The sequence below is a fragment of the Trichechus manatus genome, unplaced genomic scaffold (genome assembly GCF_000243295.1).
Source record: "Trichechus manatus latirostris isolate Lorelei unplaced genomic scaffold, TriManLat1.0 scaffold00132, whole genome shotgun sequence".
NCBI classification, from domain to species: Eukaryota; Metazoa; Chordata; class Mammalia; order Sirenia; family Trichechidae; genus Trichechus; species Trichechus manatus.
This window is the reverse complement of record NW_004444068.1, coordinates 7806253-7822347: the sequence shown is the minus strand read 5'-3', so window position 1 is coordinate 7822347 and position 16095 is coordinate 7806253.

Sequence of the window (16095 nt, the reverse complement as noted above, 5' to 3'; positions counted from 1 at the left end):
CAGCAAGACCAAAAGCTGGTTCTTTGAAGAGATCAACAAAATCAATAAACCATTGGCCAAACTGACAAAAGAAAAACAGGAGAGGAAGCAAATAACCTGAATAAGAAATGAGATGGGTGATACCACAACAGACTCAACTGAAATTAAAAGAATCATAACAGAATACTATGAAAAACTGTACTCTAACAAATTTGAAAACTTAGAGGAAATGGACAAATTTGTAGAAACACATTACCTACCTAAGATAACACAAACAGAGGTAGAATAACTAAATAAACCCATAACAAAAGAAGATATTGAAAAGGTAATTCAAAAACTCCCTACAAAAAAACAGCCCTGGACCTGACAATTTCACTGGAAAATTCCACCAAACTTTCAGAGAAGAGTTAACATCACTACTACTAAAGGTATTTCAGAGCATAGATAAGGATGGCATAGTCCCAAATTCATTCTACGAAGCCAGCATAACCCTGATATCAAAATCAGGTAAAGACATCACAAAAAAAGAAAATTACAGATCAATATCCCTCATGAATATAGATGCAAAAATCCTCAACAAAATTCTAGCCAATAGAATTCAACAACATAACAAAAAAATAATTCACCATCACCAAATGAGATTCATACTAGGTATGCAGGGATGGTTTAACACCAGAAAAACAATCAACGTAATCCATCACATAAATAAAACAAAAGCCAAGAACCATATGATCTTATCAGTCGATGCAGAAAAGGCATTTGACAAAGTCTAACACCCATTCATGATAAAAACTCTCAGCAAAAAGGAATAGAAGGGAAATTCCTCAATATAATCAAGGGCATTTATACAAAGCCAACAGCCAATATCATCCTAAATGGGGAGAGTCTGAAAGCATTCCCCTTGAGTACGGGAACCAGACAAGCATGCCCTTGATCACCACTCTTATTCAACATTGTGCTGGAGGTCCTAGCCAGAGCAGTTAGGCTAGAAAAAGAAATAAAGGGCATCCAGATTGGCAAGGAAGAAGCAAAAGTATCTCTATTTGCAGATGATATCATCTTACACACAGAAAACTCCAAGGAATCCACAAGAAAACTACTGGAACTAATAGAAGATTTCAGCAAAGTATCAGGATATAAGATAAACATACAAAAATCGGTCTAATTCCTCTACACCAACAAAGAGAACTTTGAAGAGGAAATCACCAAATCAATACCATTTACAACAGCCCCCAAGAAGCTAAAATACTTAGGAATAAATCTAACCAGAGACATAAAAGACCTGTACAAAGAAAACTACAAAAGACTACTGCAAGAAACCAAAAGAGACCTACATAAGTAGGAAAACATACCTTGCTCATGAATAGGAAAACTCAGCATTGTGAAAATGTCTATTCTACTCAAAGCAATCTAAAGATACAATGCAATCCCAATCCAAATTCTAACGGCATTTTTTAATGAGATGGAGAAACAAATCACCAACTTCATATGGAAAGGGAAGAGGCCCTGGATAAGTAAAGCATTACCGAAGAAGAACAAAGTGGGAGGCCTCACACTACCTGATTTTAGAACCTATTATACCATCACAGTAGTCATAACAGCCTGGTACTGGTACAACAACAGATACATAGACCAATGGAACAGAACTGAGAATCCAGACATGAATTCATCCACCTATCAGCAGCTGATATTTGACAAAGGCCCAAAGTCCATTAACTGGGGAAAAGACAGTCTCTTCAACAAATGGTGCTGGCGTAATTGGATATCCACCTGCAAAAAACTGAAACAAGACCCATACCTCATACCACGCAGAAACACTAACTCAAAATGGACCAAAGACCTAAATATAAAATCGAAAACAATAAAGATCATGGAAGAAAAAATAGGGACAATGCTGGGAGCCCTAACACATGGCATAAACACAATACGAACCGTAAGTAACAGTGTACAAGCACCAGAAGAGAGACTAGATAATTGGGAGCTCCTAAAAATTAAACACTTATGCTCATCAAAAGACTTCACCAAAAGAATCAAAAGACAAGCTACAGACTGGGGAAAAATTTTTGGCTACGACAAATCCAATCAGCATCTAATCTCTAAAATCTACAAGATACTGCTTTTAAAACCTCAACAACAAAAAGACAAATAACCCAATTAAAAAATGGGCAAAGGATATGAAGAGGCACTTCGCCAAAGAAGACATTCAGGTGGCTAATAGACACATGTGGAAATGCCCACGATCATTAGCCACTAGAGAAATGCAAATCAAAACTACAATGAGATTCCATCTCACCCCAGCAAGGCTAGCATTAATCCAAAAAACACAAAATAATAAATGTTGGAGAGGTGTGGAGAGACTGGAACACTTATACACTGCTGGTGGGAATGTAAAATGGAACAACTACTTTGGAAATCAATTTGGTGCTTCCTGAAAAAGCTAGAAATAGAAGTTCCATACAATCCAGCAATTCCACTCCTTGGAATATAGCCTAGAGAAATAAGAGCCATCACACGAATAGATATATGCACAGTCATGTTCACTGCAGCACTGTTCACAATAGTAAAAAGATGGAAACAACCTAGATGGCCATCAACGGACGAATGGATAAACAAATTATGGTATATTCACAAAATGGAATACTACGCGACGATAAAGAACAATGATGAAACCGTGAAACATCTCATAACATGCATGAATCAGCAAGCCATTATGCTGAGTGAAACAGTCAGTCGCAAAAGGACAACTATTGTATGAGACCACCATTTTAACAACTCAAGAAAGGTTTAAACACAGAAGAAAACATTCTTTGATGGTTACAAGGGTGGGGAGGGAGGGAGGAGGTATTCACTAACTAGATAGTAGGTAAGAATTATCTTAGGTGAAGGGAAAGACAACACACAATACAGGCGAAGTCAGCACAACTGGACAAACCAAAAGCTAAGAATTTTCCTGAATACAATCAAACACTTCAAGGAACATAGTAGCAGGGGAGGGGATCTGGGGACCATGGTTTCAGGGCACATCTAGGTCAATTGGCATAACAAAGTTGATCAAGAAAATGTTCTGCATCCTACTTTGGTGAGTGGCGTCTGGGGTCTTAAAAGCTAGCAAGCAGCCATCTAAGATGCATCAATTTGTCCCAACCCACTTGGAACGAAGAAGAATGAAGAACACCAAAGACACAGGAAAATATCAGACCAAGAGACAGAAAGGGCCACATAAACCAGAGACTCCATCAGCCTGAGACCAGAAAAACTAGATGGTGCCTGGCTACCACCAATGACCACCCTGACAGGGAACACAACAGGGAGTCCCTGACGGAGCAGGAGAAAAGTGCGGTGCAGAACTCAAATTCTAGTAAAAAGACTAGACGTAATGGTTTAACTGAGACTGTAAGGACGCCAGAAGACATGGCCCCCAGACTCTCTGTTAGCCCAAAACTAAAACTATTCCTGAGGCCAACTCTTCAGACAAAGATTAGATTGGACTATGGGACATAATGATACTACTGAAGAGTGTGCTTCTTAGCTCAAGTAGATACATGAGACTGAATGGGCAGCTCCTTTCCAGAGGCAAGATGAGAGACAAAAACAGACAGGAGCTGGCTGAATGGATACAGGAAATCCAGGGTAGAAAGGAGGAGTGTGCTGTCACATTATAGGAAGAGCAACTAGGGTCACATAACAGTGTGTATAAATTTTTGTATGAGAAAGTAACTTGAACTGTAAACTTTCACTTCAAGTACAATTTAAAAAAAAAAAAATGCTGTTCTTTGGAACATATTGTGGAAACCTCAAACTACAAAATACCAATTAGGAAGTCTGGGAATCATGTAGTAAATTGCAGGAAATTTCAGATTTTCTCCAGATTAAATTGACAAATATTTTTAAGCTTACTAAGCAAAGTTGCTGTTTCACTGCAAATATTTGAAAAGGTGCAGAAACAGCCTCAGAGTCCCTTTCAGTCCTACAAATCTTTAAGAAAATATACTTGCAATATTTTGAGGGATGTACTTCATAAATGTTCCCTATTATATTAGCATTTATTGTGAAATAGAACATGTAAGAGACAAATAGAGAATCAATTAAGCCTTCCAAATACACCTTAAAGTCCTCAAAATAAAATTCTCGTATTAAAAGAAAGACAACCTTAAAAGTTATTAGCTTTGAGATTTATTCAGAAAAAGGAAATTAGAAAAATCAATGTTTATAGAAAAATAGAGATGTCACTGGCTGATAATTCTAGGGCAATAATCAGATTGAAAGTCTGACCTTTGAGTTAAGAAAAACAATATGCTAAGTCTAATTCAAAAAAGATGGAGTAGAAAATTGTGGAGATAAATGGTCATTCCATAAAGCTAAGAAAAAGCTTTAGAAAGATCACATGCAATTATCCCAAAGGAATTGCTATGATCGGGAATGTCAAAACTAGAACAATTTCTGACCTTTCAAAACAATGAGAAAAGAGAGATGTCTAAACAATTCTTGTGTTTGCTGACTTCTAAACACATTCCTGTCTATCCCCAGCCTATCTACAGAAAAAGAGAAATGAAGCAATAGGAATTCAGACAAGGAAGTTTGTCACAATACAATGCATGCATCTTTAAGCCTAGTTTGGGATACTCTGAGATATATTTTGTCTCAGGCATATAAGTGTGGTGGAGTGAAGGTCTGAGGGCAGTGGATGTTTCATCTCTACATATTCATTTACCTATTTCTTCCCTTTTTCAATAAACCTGTTGTGAGAGACAGATATCAGCATACTGCTAGGTGCTTGGGAGTATATCTTATCAGTCTGGCAAGAGATAGAGAAATCACTAGAGTACAAGTTAGAAAGTGATACATACCATTAACTGACAAGGAGGGGACAGCCAAATTATTGCCAGACTATTGCTCTACAAGCAACTGATGCAAACATAGCTTTGATATAGCTGACTTGTGGTGTCTCAAAAGGATTCCTCCTCCCCTTTCCTTATTCACTCAATCCCAGTTGGCAGAGGCTAGACATTGGTCAAAATGTGAGCCTGGTAAAAAAATTTTCTTCAGTATCTCATAATTCTTTCCTATTACCAGCTACACAAGTTGTTTTAGACCTTTAACCAAGTCAGTGAATACTCACGAGTACTAAAAAAAAACTAAAAAGCAAAAAAGACCAAACCCGTTGTTGTCAAGTCAATTTCAACTCATACAGACCCTGCAGGACGGAGTAGAACTGCCCCATTGGGTTTCCAAGGAGCAGGTGGTGGATTCCAACTGCCAATCTTTTGGTTAGCAGCCAAACGCTTAACCACTGCACCACCAGGGCTCCAAATATGAGTACTAGTTTTTGTTTTGTTTTGTTTTGTTTTTTGGGGGGGTGGGTTGTCTAATATGAGTACTAGACAACCGAAAAAAAAAACCTGTTGCCATCGAGTCCATTCTGACTCCCAGACAACCCAAGAGATAAGTGAGGCACCTGGTTAAGGTCCCAGCAAATCAGGTGCACCCAAAGAGAAAAAAATTAAAAATTTGAGATTTGATATATTTTTAAAAGCATCGGAGTAATCAATATGAAGTGAGAAATGCAAAGTCTTGGAGACACACACACAAATACATATAGAGAGATAGAGATTTTAAAGAAGGTGGCAGGAGATATTTTCAATGTTTGGAGTGCTAAAGGTTCTAACTGGCCTTGCCTAGGATGTCACTTAACAGCCCACTCCCCTATGATCCCTCACCACTTACCTCCCTTTCTCTTCTTCTCCACCAAAACATAGTTGCCTCAACTCGCATATGTTGTTGCAAGTATTCATTTCTACAACCTTTCTAGAGAGTAATTTACATGTATTTATTTATGTATATTTATATGTATCTGTAAATTGTGCATACTCTTTACCCAGAAATCTTAAGTATTTCAAGTATCATATAATCCTTCAAAATTATGATGTTAAAGACCCATTACTGACAATAAAAAAAGTTCAGGTTACATCAATTTAACAAAATCTTGGTTCAAAACAGAATGTAATAGTATGATCCATTTGTAATCCCATTTTGGGGCAAAACCAAAAATCCACTGCTTTTCTACAGTGATCAAGACAGTGTGGTATTGATGAAGAAACAGACAAATGGATCAGTGGAACAGAACAGAGAGCCCAGAAATAGACCCACATGAATATTATAGTCAACTGATCTTTGACAAAGGAACAAAGCAATTCAATGGACAAAAGATAGTCTTTTCAACCAACAGTGCTGGAACAACTGGACATTCATATGCAAAAAAAAAAGAAAGAAAAGAATCGACACAGAGCTTACATGGTTCATAAAAATAAACTCAAAATGCAGACCTAAACGCAAGATGAAAAACTATACAACATCTAGAAGATAACATAGGAGAAAATCTAGCTGACCTTGAGATTGGAAATGACTTTTTAGATACAACGTCAAAAACATACTTCATATAAAAAAAAATGTATAAGTTGTACTTCATTAAAATTAAAAGCTTCTTCTCTGCAAAAGACACTGTTGAAAGAATGAAACAATAAGCTACAGACTGGGGGAAAACATTGGCTAATTATATCTGATAAAGAATTTGTATCCAAAATATACACAGAATGTTTATAACTCAACAATAAAAAAACAAACAGCCCAATTACAAAATGGGTACAAGAACTGAACAGAAAGCTCACCAAAGAAGACACACAAATGGCAAAAAAGTATGTGAAAAAATGCTCAACATTATTTGTCATTAAGGAATTGCACATCAAAAGAACGATATACCCTAAATGAATAATTTCTTTATAATAATCAGCACAAAGCTAGTGTCTATGATATAGAGGTTAAAAATGTCCCAAATGTCCAACTTTCCAAACTGCTGTACCATTCCGTCATCTCTAACATCAACTTCTCCTTTTCCCCTCAGTACTCTTCCTTCAGTCTTTGGGTTCCGTGAATCGCTGCAACATCTCACAGAACCCACAAGCTGTACTTACAGTTAAGTGGCTTATTAGGAAAGTAACAGGGTATAACTCGGGATCAGGAATGACTCAGAAGTAACAGGAACAACTCAGGATACAGTTTTTGTTGTTGTTGTTTATACGAGGTTTTTTTGTTTTTATTATACTTTAGATCAAGGTTTACAGAGCAAATTAGTTTCTCATTAAACAATTAATACACATATTGTTTTGTGACATTGGTTGCCAACCCCACAACATGTCAACACTCTCCCCTTCTCAAACTTGGGTTCTCTATTACCAGCTTTCCTGTCCCCTCTTGCCTTCTCATCCTTGCTCCTGGGCTGGTGTGCCCATTTAGTCTCATTCTGTATTATGGGCCTGTCTAATTTTTGGCTGAAGGGTGAACCTCATGAGTGACTTCAGTACTGAGTTAAAAGAGTGTCCGGGGGCCATACTCTCGGTGTCAGGATACAGTTCTTAATCAGGACAGCTTCTTCTCACCCTCTGCTGCTGGGCCCTGCTCAGGGCCTTCTTGGGCAAGTGTTACAACTCTTAGCTCCATGGGTCGGCAAGCCCTACCACAGCCATCTTGCACCAGTCTCTTGGTTCCTGCCATCTTGCACCGCTATCGTGCTTGCTACTGCTATGCCACCATCTCTTGCTATCTTTCATGTTACAGCTCCCTTTCTCTCTGTCTCCTGGGTCTAGGAGGTCCTCAGTACAGGGACCCTAAATCCAAAGGATGCATTCCACTCCCATCTCTTCTTGGTGGTAGTGAGGATGACTCATTTTAAGTCCAGTGGCATGGCAAAATTGACCAATCCCCTTGTTAGGGTTCCATGCACCTTACCATATTTTTATGCAAATTATGTGTGCCTTCTACATTTGTTTGCCAACTGTGCCCTCCCCTCCCAGGGGGAGGGAGCAATCGGCAAACAAACATAGAAGGCATGCATTATTTGTGTAAAAATATGGTATTTGCATGGTCCTCCCCACAAGGGTGCCATACACCTTATTTGCATTATTAGCAAGTTGTCCAATCTCCTTGGTGGGCCACAAGCACCTTATTTGCATACTCCCACCCAATTATTTGATAAGAGTTATGAGACCACGGTGAGAAAGGCCATATAAAAGCTATTCATTGCACCGTAGGCCACCTCCTGGCTTTTCTAGCCATGGTTCTTTCACATTTGGAGGATAACTTCGCCCTCTCAATCATTCTACCAGTCCAAAACAGTCATTAACAATTAGTCTTTCAGTAGGGCAAGGAGTCCTCAGGGTGAGGTTACTCAGGTACCAGCCATTCAGGTCTGCTGCAGGTGTCCATCTGATCTGGTCAGGTTCTCAAAAACTCATCTTGGCTTCACCCTTTCTGCTGTCTGACAAAATTTAACTAAGAGAAGATTATTTCCTTGCTCTGAGCCTCATGAGGTATCAGCACAGAAAAACTTGTAAGGGACTTTAGGTTCAGCCACTGTTCTCCAGTCCAGCAGTGTCTTCCCTGTAGTCCACTATTTCCCTGCTTCTACAATTACAGTTTTTACAACCACAATTAACCCTGTTAACAACTGACACTCACAACTGAATCATATAATCCTTAAACATCTTCTCCTACCCTCTCTTCCCTAGACCCACCAGGAAGAGAGGAATCTATTTAGCAGGGATCTTCTCTTATCCTCCTCATTTAATGTAAGCACACTCACAAAACTGTGTCAGCCAGCCACTTCATTCTTTTATCTCTCCCATTTTAGATAACCAATGTTTAAATTGCCTGTCCCTATCAAACCAGTACTCTAAGGAGACAAGCATGTTCCTCGGTCTGAAGAATCTTGTGTTCTGATTGGAACTTTGAGCACCTGCATCCATAAACAAAGTCCAGTCCAGAGCAAACCAGCAAATTGCAGCAATTTACACCAGCTCACGATGTCAAACATCTCTCTCTCTCTTCATTTGGTTGGGTTCTGGTCAGGTCATCCATAGCCTCGTGGGCTAGGTCAATAGGCACCACCAATAGGCTCAGGAATCCACACAACTCCCTGAGCTTCAGACCAGCCAGCCCTTCCTCTCTCGCTCTCATCCCTAGCCTCCATTGGCTAGGTCAGTGGGTGCCAGTGGAACATGTCCAAACTCAACCCATCTCTTCGTTGCTGTGCCTCCCCCACTTCCACTCATTGAGTGGACCCAGGTGGTCACCACAAGTGAACATACAAGGCTGTCTACTTGCCAGCTCCCTTTAACTTCCAGTCCTACAAGGGGGTTCTTCTGATGGGCACTGACTCTTCCTGCATGCATGAATCAAAGGGCAAACCTCTTGCTTCAAATTAAAAAAGCAAAACAGTCATTTTTTTCCTGTAGATCCTCCCTTCAAATGCAAATTTTCTGCTCTCCCATTAGTTCTGAGTGGGTCTGTATGTCTTTTTAAATGCAAATTTCCTGATTCTGAAGGTTCTGGGTGGGGCTCAGGTTTTCGACCTAAACCCCCAATACTCTATACACAGGGCTACTGCATTCAAGCCTGTGTATAGTAGTTCCCCTTTTAGCATATCTAATCAAGTATTTGCTGAAGATGGAGTTATACATTCTCTGTTATCTATAATATCCAATATTCATTTCCATCATATATGTAGGTCTGTTTTACAACACCAGGTAGGAGAAACATTCAATATCCATAGTATATTCAAATAAACACATACACTTTCTAAAACATCACAGTTTTATCTTCTCTTCTCCACACTTTGACTATCTTCCCATTCATAGGCATATGGCGTTGGGCCTCTGGCTGGGTGAAATTAGAAGACCCTGGCCCCCTATCAATCATCTTGTTTAACCAGCCTGGCTTTTGCTCCAACCCACTCTAGATGTGGCTTTTCTCCCCTCAGCTGCAGCATAACATCTCTTACTTTCCTTTCAGCCTTTACAGGTAACAACAACCAAAGTAGCCATCTAAGAATCATAAGTTTCACTTCCCACACCCCTTCATTCTTTCTCTTCCTAAGTCCCATACTTACATGATTCTGAAGCCATTGCAACGAGTCCCACTCCTGACAGCAACTGTAAAAATGGCCTGGCGGCAGTGTCATCCAACCTCATCCTCTAACTTCACAAGTGGGGAGGATAATCATTATCAGCATCAACAGCCAAAGGCTGATTGCTGTGAGTCGGAGGTCAGACATACCACCTCTCTCCAATCTTTTTACCAATTCTGACACCAGCATCCCTCCCACAGCACTCTCTAATTCTCTGTTGGGTTCAATAGTTCACTGCAGTGGCCACAGAGAACTCACAGACAATACTCATGTTTTTGGAGTTTATTAGAGAAGTAACAGGTTACAGCTCAGGATCAGAAAAAACTCAGAATAAGTTCTTCAGTCAGGAAAGCTTTTTAGCCATACTCACAGGCAGGTCTCTCCCTGGCTATTCGGCCACTTGCCCTCAGCCCCTCAGGCCTCTCAGGCCTCTTGGGCCAGCCAGGTCTCTGCCCTGCTCAGGCAAATGTTACAAAGCTCTTTAGCTCCATTGATAAGTGACCAGAGGCACCCCACTCTGCCAGCAAGCCTCCTGCCCAAAGGCGCTCAGCTTTCTTGATCCTGGCTCACTGCGCAGTCTCATGTCAGTCTCCTGGTTCTGATACCTCTGCTGCCACCATTTTTCTGCCACTGCTTCTCACTATCTCTCACCATCTCTGATGTTACAGCTCTCTCTCTGTCTCCTGGGCCTAGGAGGTTCTCAGTGCAGGGAACCTGGGTTGAAAGGACATGTTCTGCTCCTGTCTCTTCTTCTTGGTGGTAGTGAAGTCCCACTTTTCTGCCTCTAGGATGGCTCATTTTAATCCTAGCAGGATGGCAAAACTGACCAATCCACTCATTAGGGTTCCATACACCTTATTTGCATAGCCCCACCACCATAAGGGTGTCATGTACCTTATTTGCATTATTAGCAAGCTGTTCGATCTCCTTGGTGGGCCATAGCACCTTATTTACATTATCCCACTCAATAATTTCCCCCATGCGTCTATCAGTATGTCGTACTGTAGGGGCTTCTGTGTTCCTGTGATGGTGGAAGCTACACCACCGGTATTCAAATACCAGCAGGGTCACCCATGGTGGACAGGTTTCAGCTGAGCTTCCAGACTAAGACAGACTAGGAAGAACAACCTGGCAGTCTACTTCTGAAAAGAATTAACCAGTGAAAACCTTATGAATAGCAGCGAAACACTGTCTGATGCAGTGCTGGAAGATGAGCCTGTCAGGTTGGAAGGCACTCAAAATATGACCGGGAAACAACTGCTTCCTCAAAGTAGAGTCAACCTTAATGACACAGATGGAGTCAATCTTTCAGGACCTTCACTTCCTGACATGGCCTGACTCAAAATGAGAAGAAACAGCTGCAAACATCCATTAATAATTGGAACACAGAATGTACAAAGTATGAATCTAGGAAAATTGGAAATCATCAAAAATGAAACGGAATGCATAAACGTCAGTATCCTAGGCATTAGCGAGCTGAAATGGACTGTTATTGGCCATTTTGAATCTGGCAAGCATACGGTCTACTAAGCTGGGAACGACAACTTGAAGAGGAATGACATTGTATTCATTGTTAAAAAGAACATTTCAACACTGTCAGTGATAGAGTAATACCCATACGCCTACAAGGAAGACCAGTTAATACGACTATTATTCAAATTTACGCACCAACCACTAAAGCCAAAGATGAAGAAACTGAAGATTTTGACCAGCTTCTGCAGTCGGAAATTGATCGAACATGCAATCAGGATACATTGATAATTACTGGCGATTGGAATGTGAAAGTTGGAAATGAAGAAGGATTGGTAATTGGAAAATATGGCCTTGGTGATAGAAACAATGCTGAAGATTAGCGTGATAGAATTTTGCAAGACCAATGACTTCTTCATTGCAAATACCTTTTTTCACCAACATAAATGGTGGCTATACACATGGACCTTGCCAGATGGAATACACAGTAGTCAAATCAACTACATCTGTGGAAAGAGACAGAGAAAAGCTCAATATCATCAGTCAAAACAAGGCCAGGGGCTGACTGTGGAGCAGACCATCAATTGCTCATATGCAAGTTCAAGACGAAACTGAAGAAAATTAGAACAAGTCCATGAGAGCCAAATTACGACCTTCAGTATATCCCACCCGAATTTAGAGATCATCTCAAGAACAGATTTGATGCGTTGAACACTAATGACCGAAGACCAGACAAGTTGTGGAATGAAATCAAGGACATCATACATGAAGAAAGCAAGAGGTCATTAAAAAGAGAGGAAAGAAAGAAAAGACCAAAATGGATGTTAGAAGAGACTGTGAAACTTTCCCTTTAACACAGAGTAGCTAAAGCAAAAGGAAGAAATGATGAAGTAAAACAGCTGAATAGATTTCAAAGGGCAGCTCGAGAAGACAAAGTAAAGTATTATAATGTCACATGCAAAGACCTGGAGATAGAAAACCAAAGGGAAGAACACACTCAATATTTCTCAAGCTGAAAGAACTGAAGAAAAAATTCAAGCCTCAAGCTGAAATACTGAAGGATTCTACGGGGAAAATATTAAATGACACAGAAAGCATCAAAAGAAGATGGAAGGAATACACAGAGTCACTATACCAAAAAGAATTGGTCAATGTTCAACCATTTCAAGAGGTAACATACGATCAGGAACCAATGGTACTGAAGGAAAAAGTCCATGCTGCACTGAAGGTACTGGTGAAAAGCAAGGCTCCAGGAATAGACAGAATACAAGTTGAGACGTTTCAATAAACGGACACAGCACCGGAAGTGCTCACTCATCTATGCCAAGAAATTTGGAAGACAGTTACCTGGCCAACCAACAGGAAGAGAGCCATATTTATGCCTATTCCCAAGAAAGGTGATCCAACCAAATGCAGAAATTATCGAACAATATCATTAATATCACATGCAAGTACAATTTTGTTGAAGATCATTCAAAAGCGGCTGCAGCAGTATATCCACAGGGAACTTCCAGAAATTCAAGCCAAATTCAGAAGAGAACATGGAACCAGGGATATCATTGCTGATGTCAGATGGATCATGGCTGAAAGCAGAGAATACCAGAAAGATGTTTACGTGTGCTTTATTGACTATGCAAAGGCATTCAACTGCGTGGACCATAACAAATTACAGATAACATTGAGAAGAATGAGAATTCTAGAACACTTAATTGTGCTCACGAGGAACCTGTACATAGATCAAGAGGCAGTTGTTTGACAGAACAAGGAGATATTGCGTGGTTTAAAGCCAGGAAAGGTGTGTGTCAGGGTTGTATCCTTTCCCCATACCTATTCAATCTGTATGCTGAGCAAATAATCTAAGAAGCTGGACTACATGAAGAAGAACAGGGCATTAGGATTGGAAAAAGACTCATTAACAACCTGCGTTATGCAGATGACACAAACTTGCTTGCTGAAAGTGAAGACGACTTGAGGCTTTTACTGATGAAGATCCAACACCACAGCCTTCAGTATGGATTACACCTCAGCATAAAGAAAACAAAAATCCTCACAGCTGGACTAATAAGCAATATCATGATAAATGGAGAAAAGACTGAAGTTGTCAAGGATTTCATTTTACGTGGATCCACAATCAACACTCATGGAAGCTGCAGTCAAGAAATCAAATGACACATTGCATTTGGCAAACCTGCTACAAAAGACCTCTTTAAAGTGTTGAAAAGCAACGATTTCACCTTGAAGACTAAGGTGTGCCTGACCCAAGCCATGGTGTTTTCAATTGCCTCATAGGCATGCAAAAGCTGAACAATGCATAAGGAATACCGAAGAATTGACACCTTTGAATTATGATGTTGGTGAAGAATACTGAATACACCATGGACTGCCAAAAGAACAAACAAATCTGTCTTGGAAGATGTATGACCACAATGCTCCTTAGAAGAAAGGATCGTGAAACTACGGCTCACATACTTTGGACATGTTATCAGGAGGGATCAGTCCCTGGAGAAGGACATCATGCTTGATAAAGTAGAGGGCCAGTGAAAAAAAGGAAGACCTTCAACAAGACAGACTGACACAGTGGCTATGACAATGGGCTTAAGCATAACAACAGTTGTGAAGATGGCACAGGACCAGGCAGTGTTCTGTTCTGTTGTACGTTGGGTCGCTGAGTCGAAACCAACTCGACGCCACCTAACAACAACAACTCAATAATTTGATGGGAGTTACAAGACCATGGGGAGAAAGTCCATATAAAAGTGATCCGCTGCACCGCATACCCCTACATATTTATTATAATGGCTAAAACCCAAAGCACTGACAACACTGAATGCTGATGAGGATGTGGAACAACAAGAACCCTCATTCATTGCTGTTGGCGCTGCAAAATGATACAGCCACTGTGGAAGACAGTCTGGCAGTTTCTTACAAAGCTAAACATAGGCTTACCATTCATTCCAGCAATCACACTCCTAGGTACTTACCCAAATGAGATGAAAATGTATGTCCACATAAAAAACTGTACATGAATATTTATAGTAGCTTTATTCATAATTGCCAAAAATTTGAAGCAACCAAGGTGTACTTCAATAGGCAAATGGATAAACAAACTGTGGCATATCCATATAACGGAGCATTATTCAGCAATATAAAGAAATACTCTATCAAGCCACAGAAAGACATGGAGATATCACAAATGTATACTGCCGAGTGAAAGAAGCCAGTCCATAAAAGCTACGTATTGTATGATTCCAACTATATGACATTCTGGAAAAAGCAAAACTATAGAGACAATGAAAAGATCAATAGTTGCCAAGGGCTCAGGGAGAAGAGGGATGAATAGGTGGAATGGAGGGCATTTTTAGTGCAGTAACACTATTTTCTGCACAATTGTGATGGTGGACCCGTAACGTTAAACATTTGTCAGAACCCATAGAGCTGTACAACACAGAAAGCGAACCCTAATGCAAACTATGGACTTTAGTTAATAATAATATACCAAAACCGGTTCATTAATTATAACAAATGTACCACAGGAATGCAAGACGTTAATAGGAGAAATTATGTGTAGCAGGGAGGGGGTATATGAGAACTCTACTTTCTGAACATTTTTTCTATAAACCTAAAACTGCTCTAAAAAATAAAAATATGTTTTTAAAAATCCACTGTTTTTTATATTTTTAGTATATACATACCATAATTTATTTTTATTCAAATCATGGCAGAAAGGATGAAGAAAATAATAAATCTCCTTTAGGCTCAACTTTTCCTTTTGGTTACTTTTCTTATAAGAAAAAGGAAGAGTTGATCCCACTATTCTACCAATTTAGGGACAAACTAAAACGCTATAATTTGGTTTATTCATTTATTTATTCATTCAACAAATAGTTATTGGCAGCTTTTACCACGTATAATGCTTTTTCAAACATGTTTGACACTTGTGCTTCCATTAAATTGACTTCCTTTTTTACTACAAGGATATAATCTCTTTTTACTGCAAGGATATAATCCATCAGTTATGTACAACAGGGCAACAGTTATTTAAAATATAGTTGCGTATTTTTCAGTTGGAGGATTAGTTGAAACCCTTGCAGATTAGTCAAAGCAAAGCAATTATAAAGAAATTTCACAAATGATGTAAAAAATAGAAATCTCTGAGGGAGGTAAAATTTAGAACTCAGAAATATTAGAAAAAGTAAGGAGGCAGGAAGGAACAGCAATTGGATGAATGAGTACAGGGAACCCAGGATGGAAAGGGGGAGCATGCTGTCACATTGTGGGGATTGCAACCAATGTCACAAAACAATATGTATATATATTTTGGGATGAGAAATCAACCTGAGCTATAAACTTTCACCTAAAGCACAGTTGAAAAAAAAATTCAGTAAAAAAAAAAAAAAGAGAAATAAGAGTCGTCACTCGAATAGACATATGCACACCTATGTTCATGGCAGTATTGTTCACAATAGCAAAACGATGGAAACAACCTAGATGCCCATCAACAGATGAATGGATAAAGAAACTATGGTACATACACACGATGGAGTACTATGCAACGAGAAAGAACAACAATGAATCTGTGAACCATCTCATAACATGAATGAAACTGGAGGACATTATGCTGAGTGAAATAAGTCAATCACAAAAGGACAAATATTGTATGAGACCTCTATTGTAAAAACCCATGAAAA